This window comes from Nerophis ophidion, linkage group LG23 (genome assembly GCF_033978795.1).
Source record: "Nerophis ophidion isolate RoL-2023_Sa linkage group LG23, RoL_Noph_v1.0, whole genome shotgun sequence".
In the NCBI taxonomy this organism is placed as follows: Eukaryota; Metazoa; Chordata; class Actinopteri; order Syngnathiformes; family Syngnathidae; genus Nerophis; species Nerophis ophidion.
In genome coordinates, this window is record NC_084633.1 from 40,819,467 (window position 1) to 40,832,789 (window position 13,323).

General features: G+C 41.5%; 1 protein-coding gene across 1 annotated transcript in view; it reads right to left on the reverse strand.

Annotated features, from left to right (window-relative positions):
• kcnj4 (potassium inwardly rectifying channel subfamily J member 4) overlaps window positions 1–9,185 on the reverse strand; it is a 37,925-nt gene extending 28,740 nt beyond the window's left edge. Inside the window, exon 1 of the mRNA XM_061884610.1 lies at window positions 9,006–9,185. The gene's annotated coding sequence lies outside the window, so the exon portion shown is untranslated. The remainder of the gene's footprint in view (window positions 1–9,005) is intronic.
• Between the last annotated feature and the right edge of the window lie 4,138 nt (window positions 9,186–13,323).

Consider the following 13,323-nt stretch of genomic DNA (forward strand, 5'->3'; position numbering starts at 1 on the left):
AGGGGAATCTTAGAGGGGGGGGGGGGGGGTTTACAGGTTGAATCTTAGGCTCTGTAGCTTGGTTCCTATCTACCATCCCCAGCATGCCCACAACACTCCTAACTTAGATCTGATATCAGGCAAACATTGTTTACTGGCTTGTAACCAGCTCAATGAGAGCCTCAAGATGCTTTATTCATTCTCCAACTTCAAAAAGAAACTGAAAACTTACCTATTAACCCAGTGGTTCTCAAACTTTTTTTGTCATCCCCCACTTTGGACAAGGGGGAGTTTTCAAGCCCCACCTGCCCCCATCGCCCAAACAGAACGCTAATGCCAAGCTTAACATTTTCAAATTTATTGAACATCAAGTAACATCAAGTTGTATACATTCAAACCCAATAACATAAAATAACATCAAGTTCAATATCAAATAAAATAACTGTGCAGCTGTGGTATAACTTGCATCAAGTTCAATAATAAATCAAATAACTTACATCAAGTTCAATAATAAATTAATTAAAAGTGCCACTTTTTCGTGTTTTGATCAAATTTACCGCGCTCACAACATTTGTTAAAACCTCATTGAGTTCAGGACTGAGCTGCCTTGACGCGAGTGCTTCCTGATGAAATATTTGTTTTGTATTTGCAAAACAGCAAATCTTCGCACAGTGACTCACCATTCACAAAGCGGACGTATCACGTATGCGATGAACAGGCAGTCTTTATTGCCGTCAGTAGCTTCGTCCACTTGTAAAGCAAAACGTTTTTCTTTTAATTTGTCTACGAGTTGTTCCTCAAGATCACTTGCAACGTCGCATATACGTCTCGCAACTGTGTCGTTTGACAGTGGGACGGCTTTCAATTTTGCTGCGCTTGTCTCGTCAAGCATGACTGACACCATGTCTATTGCAGCGGGGAGAATTAGCTGCTCTGCTATTGTGTGTGTTTTTTTGCATTGATCAATTCTGCATGCAACTCTATATGAAGCCAATTTATCCATTTTGTGTAATTGTGGTCCACACATTAGCCTGCTACACATCCGCGCGAAAGTTTCTTCCGCTTAGCCCCGCCCCCATTAGTTACCGTTGCGTCCGTCAAACTTTCGCTCCGACCTAGAAATTTGAAACCTACAAGAAAATCAAGTAATTTACATTAATTTATAAACTGATTTCACAGACACAATCACAAAGTGATTTACAGTTTCTATAGAAAATGGGGTTGCAAAAAAAAAAATCTAAGAATATAATAAAAAAAATTAAAATACAAAATTAAAGTGAAATTTCCTCCCTTTCCTCGAGCCCCACCTGTCATGTCTCTATTCCCCGCCCCACCACTTTGAGAAACGCTGTATTAACCACTTATCTTTAATGCCTCATGTGTGGTAGACTACTATTGGGTTCTGCATGGTTGAATGTATGTATGTATGTATGTATGTGTATGCTTGCTTTAGTAAGAGTAGCCCCGACATCCATTGCTTTCGGTCCCCTAGAGGGGGGGGGGTTGCCCACATCTGAGGTCCTCTCCAAGGTTTCTCATAGTCAGCATTGTCACTGGCGTCCCACTGGATGTGAATTCTCCCTGCCCACTGGGTGTGAGTTTTCCTTGCCCTTTTGTGGGTTCTTCCGAGGATGTTGTAGTCGTAATGATTTGTGCAGTCCTTTGAGACATTTGTGATTTGGGGCTATATAAATAAACATTGATTGATTGATATCTGTGTTGGCCTTGTGATGAGGTGGCGACTTGTCCAGGGTGTACCCCGCCTTCTGCCCGATTGTAGCTGAGATAGGCGCCAGCGCCCCCCGCGACCCCAAAAGGGAATAAGCGGTAGAAAATGGATGGATGGATACATACTTTGATTTATTATTAAATGTGGTATGACAAAAGCTATCCTTACAACATACAGTATTTATGCTCTCAAAGTGGAGTTTAAATATTTGTCTTGGTGACACCTCAAAGTCACAATAAGTAATTAAATTTGTCTACATCATTCATCACTGAAATGAATGATGCGGACAGGTTTGTTACTGGATATTTTCTAATACGTTTCTGTCTTCGAGGCTTCGTATGTGTAAACAATATGCCACTACAATTATTTGATACGTATTTATATTGACAAGTGTGCCGTTCTAGATTGCAATTTTGTTGAATAAAAGACATGTATTACATAAATCTAGCTTTGTATGCTGTTGTGCGCTAAGCTGGTGTGTTTCTGCTAGCTCCTACTAGCCTACAGCCCCATATTGTTTACCTTTTGTAAATGTCTAAAATACAAAAGAAAAGACCAACCATGTGAGATCCGAGCCAAAGATGTGGTTGTGGCTTGTGCAGCCCTTTGAGACACTTGTGATAAAGGGCTATATAAATAAACATTGATTGATTGATTGATAGTACTATTATCTTGTGTTTATCATACAGCGTTGTTGTTGTTTTGTTTTTGTTTTTTGTTGTTGCGCTTGCTGCCATGTTTCATCTTTCCATGTATATACTGTCCTCTGGACCCCCAATCAAAAGCTTCTTCTAGCTTATTTGGGGGACCCTTTCACGTACCAATATCTTGAAATCAGTTCAGTTTATTTTCAGTCTAACAAAAACATATTCAAACATGGATCACGATTCAAAAAATGAATAACATGACTGAAACAGGCAGAAGCAAAAAAGCTTATATGCCCAACATAAACATTTTTACATTCAATTAAGTTACCTTTTCTAATAATTTTGCAACACAAAAAGAAATATAGTCATTCAGCATCCACATTCAGGCTGCCCCACAACAAATAATACAAAAATATGTACTTACACACATGCACTTTTTTGTAAATAGATACACATACATACCTTCTAAATACAACATTTCACCAAACAAACATACATTCCTAGTTCACATAACTTTCTAAAATACATTGTGACATGTTCTTTTTGAAATTAAATACTGAGTCACTCATTTTTATTTCTTTACCAACAGAATTCCACAAATTAACACCGAGAACAGATAAATATCTACGTTTAACAACTAATCTTGCTTTTGGTCAAATAAACTTAGATTCATCTCTTAGATTGTTTTTGCTGGTCTGTAGAGAGAAGTATTTTTGAATTCCTTCTGGAAGAGTATTTATTTTTGCTTTGAACATTATCTGTTATTTTATAATAAACAATATCTTGAAATTTCATAAGTTTTGATTTAACAAATAATGGATGGGTATGGTCATAATATCCTGCTTTGTTTATTAGCCGTACAGCTTTTTTTTTTGCAGCAAAACAATATCATTAATTATGGTTTTAAAAGTGGTTCCCCAGAGTTCTACACAGTATGTCATGTATGGAAGTATCAAAGTATAATAAATTGTTAACAAAGAATTATAATTGAGTAATTCTTTAGTTTTATACAAAACACCAAGTGTTTTTGATATGTTTGTTTTTATATAATTTGCATGTTGTCTCCATGATCATTTATAATCACATATAACTCCCAAAAACTTAGTATCAAAGACACGCTCAATTTTATCTCCATTTATTTTAATATTTACTTCATTAGATACCTCAGTTTTGGTACCAAATATCATAAATTTAGTTTTAGCATTTTTTTTTTTTTTTTTTTTTTTTTTTAAGCCTGTTCCCATGGGGCCCGGCCGGGCACAGCCCGAAGAGGCAACGTGGGTCATCCCTCCAATGGGCTCACCACCCATAGCAGGGGCCATAGAGGTCGGGTGCATTGTGAGCTGGGCGACAGCCGAAGGCAGGGCACTTGGCGGTCCGATCCTCGGCTACAGAAGCTAGCTCTTGGGACGTGGAACGTCACGTCACTGGGGGGGAAAGAGCCTGAGCTAGTGCGCGAAGTCGAGAAATTCCGGCTGGATGTAGTCGGACTCACTTTGGCGCACAGCAAGGGCTCTGGAACCACTTCTCTCGAGAGGGATTGGACCCTCTTCCACTCTGGCGTTGCCGGCAGTGAGAGGCGACGGGCTGGGGTGGCAATTCTGGTTTCCCCCGGCTCAAAGCCTGTACGTTGGAGTTCAACCCGGTGGACGAAAGGGTAGCCTCCCTCCGCCTTCGGGTGGGGGGACGGGTCCTGACTGTTGTTTGTGCTTATGCACCAAACAGCAGTTCAGAGTACCCACCCTTTTTGGGAGCACTCGAGGGAGTACTGGAAAGTGCCCCCCCGGGTGATTCCCTTGTCCTACTGGGAGACTTCAACGCTCACGTTGGCAACGACAGTGAAACCTGGAGAGGCGTGATTGGGAAGAATGGCCGCCAGGATCTGAACCCGAGTGGTGTTTTGTTATTGGACTTTTGTGCTCGTCACAGATTGTCCATAACAAACACCATGTTCAAACATAAGGGTGTCCATATGTGCACTTGGCACCAGGACAACCTAGGCCGCAGTTCCATGACCGACTTTGTAGTTGTGTCATCGGATTTGCGGCCTCATGTTATGGACACTCGGGTGAAGAGAGGGGCGGAGCTTTCTACCGATCACCACCTGGTGGGGAGTTGGCTGCGATGGTGGGGGAGGATGCCGGACAGACCTGGCAGGCCCAAACGCATTGTGAGGGTCTGCTGGGAACGTGTGGCAGTCTCCTGTCAGACAAAGTGTCAATTCCCACCTCCGGAAGAACTTTGAACATGTCACGAGGGAGGTGCTGGACATTGAGTCCGAGTGGACCATGTTCCGCACCTCTATTGTCGAGGCGGCAGATCGGAGCTGTGGCCGCAAGGTAGTTGGTGCCTGTCGGGGCGGCAATCCTAAAACCAGCGGTGAGGGATGCCGTCAAGCTGAAGAAGGAGTCCTATTGGGTCCTTTTGGCTCATAAGACTCCAGAGGCAGTGGAGGGGTACCGACAGGCCAAGCGGTGTGCAGCTTCAGCGGTCGCGGAGGCAAAAACTCGGACATGGGAAGAGTTCGGGGAAGCCATGGAAAACGACTTCCGGACGGCTTCGAGGCGATTCTGGACCACCGTCCGCCGCCTCAGGAAGGGAAAGCAGTGCACTATCAACACCGTGTATGGTGCGGATGATGATCTGCTGACCTCGACTGCGGATGTTGTGGATAGGTGGAAGGAATACTTCGAAGACCTCCTCAATCCCACCAACACGTCTTCCTATGAGGAAGCAGTGCCTGGGGAATCTGTGGTGGTCTCTCCTATTTCTGGGGCTGAGGTCGCTGAGGTAGTTAAAAAGCTCCTCGGTGGCAAGGCCCCAGGGGTGGACGAGATCCGCCCGGAGTTCCTTAAGGCTCTGGATGCTGTGGGGCTGTCTTGGTTGACAAGACTTTGCAGCATCGCGTGGACATCGGGGGCGGTACCTCTGGATTGGCAGACCGGGGTGGTGGTTCCTCTCTTTAAGAAGGGGGACCGGAGGGTGTGTTCCAACTATCGTGGGATCACACTCCTCAGCCTTCCCGGTAAAGTTTATTCAGGTGTACTGGAGAGGAGGCTACGTCGGATAGTTGAACCTCGGATTCAGGAGGAACAGTGTGGTTTTCGTCCTGGTCGTGGAACTGTGGACCAGCTCTATACTCTCGGCAGGGTTCTTGAGGGTGCATGGGAGTTTGCCCAACCAGTCTACATGTGCTTTGTGGACTTGGAGAAGGCATTCGACCGTGTCCCTCGGGAAGTCCTGTGGGGAGTGCTCAGAGAGTATGGGGTATCGGACTGTCTTATTGTGGCGGTCCACTCCCTGTATGATCAGTGCCAGAGCTTGGTCCGCATTGCCGGCAGTAAGTCGAACACATTTCCAGTGAGGGTTGGACTCCGCCAAGGCTGTCCTTTGTCACCGATTCTGTTCATAACTTTTATGGACAGAATTTCTAGGCGCAGTCAAGGCGTTGAGGGGTTCCGGTTTGGTAACCGCAGGATTAGGTCTCTGCTTTTTGCAGATGATGTGGTCCTGATGGCTTCATCTGACCGGGATCTTCAGCTCTCGCTGGATCGTTTCGCAGCCGAGTGTGAAGCGACCGGAATGAGAATCAGCACCTCCAAGTCCGAGTCCATGGTTCTCGCCCGGAAAAGGGTGGAGTGCCATCTCCGGGTTGGGGAGGAGACCCTGCCCCAAGTGGAGGAGTTCAAGTACCTAGGAGTCTTGTTCACGAGTGGGGGAAGAGTGGATCGTGAGATCGACAGGCGGATCGGTGCGGCGTCTTCAGTAATGCGGACGTTGTATCGATCCGTTGTGGTGAAGAAGGAGCTGAGCCGGAAGGCAAAGCTCTCAATTTACCGGTCGATCTACGTTCCCATCCTCACCTATGGTCATGAGCTTTGGGTCATGACCGAAAGGATAAGATCACGGGTACAAGCGGCCCAAATGAGTTTCCTCTCCCTTAGAGATAGGGTGAGAAGCTCTGCCATCCGGGAGGAACTCAAAGTAAAGCCGCTGCTCCTCCACATGTAGAGGAGCCAGATGAGGTGGTTCGGGCATCTGGTCAGGATGCCACCCGAGCGCCTCCCTAGGGAGGTGTTTAGGGCACGTCCAACCGGTAGGAGGCCACGGGGAAGACCCAGGACACGTTGGGAAGACTATGTCTCCCGGCTGGCCTGGGAACGCCTCGGGATCCCCCGGGAAGAGCTAGACGAAGTGGCTGGGGAAAGGGAAGTCTGGGTTTCCCTGCTTAGGCTGTTGCCCCAGCGACCCCACCTCGGATAAGCGGAAGAAGATGGATGGATGTTTTGTATTTTGAACCTTTTTCTTTTGTATTTCGACCTTTTTTGTTTTGTATTTTGAACATTTTTGTTTTGTATTTTAAACTTTTTTGTTTTGTAATTTAAACTTTTTTGTTTAGAGTTTGGAAAAACATTTTTTAGAATTAACGTTTTTTGTTTTGTATTTTGAACTAATTTGTGAAGAATTTTGCCATTTTTTATTTTGAATTTTGACATTTTTTATTTAAAATGTTGAAATTCTTTATTTAGAATGTTGACATTTTTTGTTTTGTATTTTGAACTCTTTTGTGCAAAATTTTGACATTTTTTATTCAGAATTTTGACATTTTTTATTTAAAATTTTGACATTCTTTATTTAGAATGTTGACATTTTTTGTTTTGTATTTTGAATTTTTTTGTTTTGTATTGTAAACGTTTTTGTTTTGTATTTTGAACTTTTTTGTTTAGAATTTGTAAATTTTTTATTTAGAATTGACATTTTTTGTTTTGTATTTTGAACTCTTTCGTGCAGAATTTTGACATTTTTTATTTAGAATTTTGACATTCTTTATTTAGAATTTTGACATTCTTTATTTAGAATTTTGACATTTTTTGTTTTGTATTTTGATCTTTTTTGTTTAGTATTTTGACATTTTTTATTTAGAATTGACATTTTCTGTTTTGTATTTTGAACTTTTTTTGTTTAGAATTTTGACATGTTTTATTTAGAATGTTGACATTTTTTGTTTTGTATTTTGAACTTTTCTGTTTTGTATTTTGAACTTTTTTTGTTTAGAATTTTGACATGTTTTATTTAGAATGTCGACATTTTTTGTTTTGTATTTTGAACTTTTTTGTTCTGTATTTTAAACTTTTTTGTTTTGTATTTTGAACTTTTTTGTTTTGTATTTTAAACTTTTTTGTTTAGAATTTGGAAATTTTTTATTTAGAATTGACATTTTTTGTTTTGTATTTAGAACTCTTTTGTGCAGAATTTTGAAATTTTTTATTTAGAATTTTGACATTCTCAATTTAAAATTTTGACATTCTTTATTTAGAATTTTGCCATTTTTTGTTTTGTATTTTGATCTTTTTTGTTTAGTATTTTTCTGTCAGGTGTGCTCGCCCTCTGCTGGCTTACTTGCGCCATTTCAGAGGCGCAGGTGCTCCCGGACCGGAAAGCTACTTTCAATCAACTGTTGGCACTCTGTCTTAGTTTTTGTTGGACCAGGTTGAGGTGTTTCTGTGACTAGGGATCCGGTTCTGGATTGGTTTTCTTTATTTTGCTGGTTGTGTGTAGCGAGCGGTGCGCTGACAGGTAGACGGGCCTGTATAGAGTCGGCGTCACCGTTTTCTTTTGTGACTTTTGACACAGGCGAGTTCTTTTTAGCCTTTTTTTTTGTACAATTTTATTTTTGACAAATTACCATTTAAAAATGAAGGTGTTGAACGGGCCCTCCACTTGGGGGGGGTTCACACCAGTCGGCTCACGCTTGTCTTCCTGATGCCCTGAACCACCACCAAAACATTAGGGAGCCCAAAAATAACATTTTGTGCCATACCTGACACTCCTGCAAAATATGGGGGATTTTTGTGCACGTTTAGGGCCTCAAAAAGGCGCCCAAATGTAGAAAAGAAAAAACACAAGCTTTACATACAGTAAAGTTTTTAACCCCAACTATAATAAGCTGATGTGGAGAGGCGGAGCCGACGGGCCGACAGGGCAGGGCACGCTGTAACCCTGCCCAAGATGGCGGCAAGGAGGCGGAGAATACGGCGGAGGGGAGAGGCGGGGCGTGCCGGGAGCAACGCCGCCGCAATGTAATTCAGGTGCGTGGATCGCGCACTGGCAGAAAATCAACATATCTCCTCGCAGTGCATAAAAGGGGCGAAAGCGGAGAGATCAGGCTGAAGGAGTTGGAGAGCCGGCAACAGTGACCGAGAAGCAAGAGAGCAAGACACGAGAGACGGAGACGCGGCCGACTAAAGAGCGGCCCGGAGAGCGAGACACGGAGGAGCGAGCAGTGGGAGCGAAGAGGGCGCGAAAGCCTGACTTTTTTGAAAAATACTCAAAAGCATGTCCTTCCTGGGTGGTCCATTGAACCCGAGCGACGACGGCTCAAGACTGTCACACCTGACACATGAACCCGCAGCTGCAAGTTCGCCACAATAACGTAATATTTATGAATCATCACGACGGTAAACACATTTAGATGCTCTCGACTCACAAGTGCATGGAGCTAAAGTCGCCAGATGTTTTCAATTAGGATTATTGAAGATTACTTTCCTATTATTGTTGAAGCCGTACACCAGAGTTTTAATACTGCTTGACAAATGTTGTGGATTTTGAAGATTTGATAAATAATACGAGTACAGTTGACTACTACTCACCTTATGAGTTGATGTTGGGGGTTTTCAATCCCTTCTGCCCCCAAACTTCACCTGGCAACCCATCCAGCATGTTTGGATGCTTCTTTCTCTTTTTTGCTGTCATTGAGCGCTTTCCTTCCTTCCTTCCTTCCCTCTAATCCTCCATTGTCCTCCTTTGTAATCCCGCGTCTGCCGCCTGCCCCAAACTGCTGCGTCAATATCTGCCGGCTGCAGCGCCCGGGAGGGGATGGAGGCAGCGAGGGAGGCGGAGGCGTCGGCGCTGATGAAGAATCGGTTTCAAACTGCAACATCAATCAGAAAAAAGGACACAAACCACTTTTTTTTTTTTTTTTTTTTTGTTGAAATTTTCAAGCGCAGCTTCAGTTTTTCTGCTCTTTGTGCTCCCCCTCACTCACCCACTCACCCACTCACCCACTCACTCACTCACTCACTCACTCACTCACTCACTCACTCACTCACTCACTCACGAGAGAGTCCACCATGGATGTCATGAGGGGGTCACGTGGGGTCACCTCTTCTTTTATGTGCGTGCTCACAGTGGGGGTGTACAAAGTGTTTTTTCTTGGCCCGCGACGCCTTCTAAAGACGAAATAAAAACGTTGCGAATTAGAACATTACACAAAAAAAACGACAATATGCCATTTGGGGAGAAAATGAGTGTGAATGGGCAGCACGGTAGTAGAGGGGTTAGTGCGTCTGCCTCAGAATACGAAGGTCCTGGGTTCGATCCTGCGCTGTGTGGAGTTTGCATGTCCTCCCTGTGACTGCGTGGGTTCTACTCCCGCTCCCTCCCACTTCCAAGGACATGCACCTGGGGATAGGCCCCTCCCTCCTCCAAAGACATGCACTTGGGGATAGGCCCCTCCCACCTCTAAAGAAATGCACCTGGGGATAGGCCCCTCCCACCTCTAAAGACATGCACTTTGGGATAGGCCCCTCCCACTTCCAAAGACTTGCACCTGGGGATAGGCCCCTCCCTCCTCCAAAGACATGCACCTGGGGATAGGCCCCTCCCACCTCCAAAGACATGCACCTGGGGATAGGCCCCTCCCACCTCTAAAGAAATGCACCTGGGGATAGGCCCCTCCCACCTCTAAAGACATGCACTTTGGGATAGGCCCCTCCCACTTCCAAAGACTTGCACCTGGGGATAGGCCCCTCCCACCTCCAAAGACATGCCACTGGGGATAAGCCCCTCCCACCTCTAAGGACATGCACCTGGGGATAGGTCCCTCCCACCTCTAAAGACATGCACTTTGGGATAGGCCCCTCCCACCTCCAAAGACATGCACCTGGGGATAGGCCCCTCCCACCTCTAAAGACATGCACCTGGGGATAGGCCCCTCCCACCTCTAAAGAAATGCACCTGGGGATAGGCCCCTCCCACCTCCAAAGACATGCACTTTGGGATAGGCCCCTCCCACTTCCAAAGACTTGCACCTGGGGATAGGCCCCTCCCACCTCCAAAGACATGCCACTGGGGATAAGCCCCTCCCACCTCTAAAGACATGCACCTGGGGATAGGCCCCTCCCACCTACAAAGACATGCACCTGGGGATAGGTCCCTCCCACCTCTAAAAACATGCACTTTGGGATAGGCCCCTCCCACCTCCAAAGACATGCACCTGGGGATAGGCCCCTCCCACCTCTAAAGACATGCACCTGGGGATAGGCCCCTCCCACCTCTAAAGACATGCACCCGGGGATAGGCCCCTCCCACCTCCAAAGACATGCAGCTGGGGATAGGACCCTCCCACCTCCAAAGACATGCACCTGGGGATAGGACCCTCCCACCTCCAAAGACACAGTGTAGTAGTTCATCCTCACTATATTCAGCCTCAAAAAGATAAGGTTGTGAACGGCTCGTCCAAAAATAGTCGTCTCCGTTGTCCGTTACCAAGTCTGTTACTTCTGTGGGCCTCGCAAATAGTCTTTTTTTTCTTATCTCTCCACATTGATTCCCACCTTCTTTCCACGCTGGTCTGTGTCTTTTTGGGACTCTTATTGAGTTAGCATGATGGACAAAACTTGTCCAATGACAACAACAAATAACAGCGCTGAGAAGTGAATATAAATATACAGCATTATTCACATGTGAATAACATAAATACAGTCTATTATACAGCATTATTCATATGTGAATAACATAAATACAGTCTATTATGCACCATTATTCACATGTGAATAATATAAATACAGTCTATTATACAGCATTATTCACATGTGAATAATTTAAATACAGTCTATTATACAGCATTATTCACATGTGAATAATATAAATACAGTCTATTATGCACCATTATTCACATGTGAATAATATAAATACAGTCTATTATACAGCATTATTCACATGTGAATAATTTAAATACAGTCTATTATACAGCATTATTCACATGTGAATAATATAAATATTATACAGCATTATTTACATGTGAATAATATAAATATTATACAGCATTATTCACACGTGAATAACATATATACAGTCTATTATACACCATTATTCACATGTGAATAATATAAATACAGTCTATTATACAGCATTATTCACATGTGAATAATATAAATACAGTCTATTATACAGCATTATTCACATGTGAATAATATAAATACAGTCTATTATACAGCATTATTCACATGTGAATAATATAAATACAGTCTATTATACAGCATTATTCACATGTGAATAATATAAATACAGTCTATTATACAGCATTATTCACATGTGAATAATATAAATACAGTCTATTATAAAGCATTATTCACATGTGAATAATATAAATACAGTCTATTATACAGCATTATTCACATGTGAATAATATAAATACAGTCTATTATACATCATTATTCACATGTGAATAATATAAATACAGTCTATTATACAGCATTATTCACATGTGAATAATATAAATACAGTCTATTATACAGCATTATTCACATGTGAACAATATAAATAGTCTATTATACAGCATTATTCACATGTGAACAATATAAATAGTCTATTATACAGCATTATTTACATGTGAATAACATATATACAGTCTATTATACAGCATTATTCACATGTGAATAACATATATACAGTCTACTATACAGCATTATTCACATGTGAATAATATAAATACAGTCTATTATACAGCATTATTCACATGTGAACAATATAAATACAGTCTATTATACAGCATTATTCACATGTGAATAACATATATACAGTCTACTATACAGCATTATTCACATGTGAATAACATATATACAGTCTATTATACAGCATTATTCATATGTGAATAACATATATACAGTCTATTATACAGCATTATTCACATGTGAATAACATATATACAGTCTATTATACAGCATTATTCATATGTGAATAACACATATACAGTCTACTATACAGCATTATTCATATGTGAATAACATATATACAGTCTATTATACAGCATTATTCACATGTGAATAACATATATACAGTCTATTATACAGCGTTATTCACATGTGAATAACATATACACAGTCTATTATACAGCATTATTCACATGTGAATAATATAAATACAGTCTATTATACAGCATTATTCACATGTGAATAATATAAATACAGTCTATTATACAGCATTATTCACATGGGAATAACATAAATACAGTCTATTATACAGCATTATTCACATGTGAATAACATAAATACAGTCTATTATACAGCATTATTCACATGTGAATAATTTAAATACAGTCTATTATACAGCATTATTCACATGTGAATAATATAAATACAGTCTATTATACAGCATTATTCACATGTGAATAATATAAATATTATACAGCATTATTTACATGTGAATAATATAAATATTATACAGCATTATTCACACGTGAATAACATAAATACAGTCTATTATACACCATTATTCACATGTGAATAATATAAATACAGTCTATTATACAGCATTATTCACATGTCAATAATATAAATACAGTCTATTATACAGCATTATTCACATGTGAATAATATAAATACAGTCTATTATACAGCATTATTCACATGTCGGTAATATAAATACAGTCTATTATACAGCATTATTCACATGTGAATAACATAAATACAGTCTTTTATACAGCATTATTCACATGGGAATAACATAAATACTGTCTTTAATACAGCATTATTCATATGGGAATAACATAAATACTGTCTATTATACAGCATTATTCACATGTGAATAACATAAATACAGTCTATTATACAGCATTATTCACATGTGAATAACATAAATACAGTCTATTATACACCATTATTCACATGTGAATAATATAAATACAGT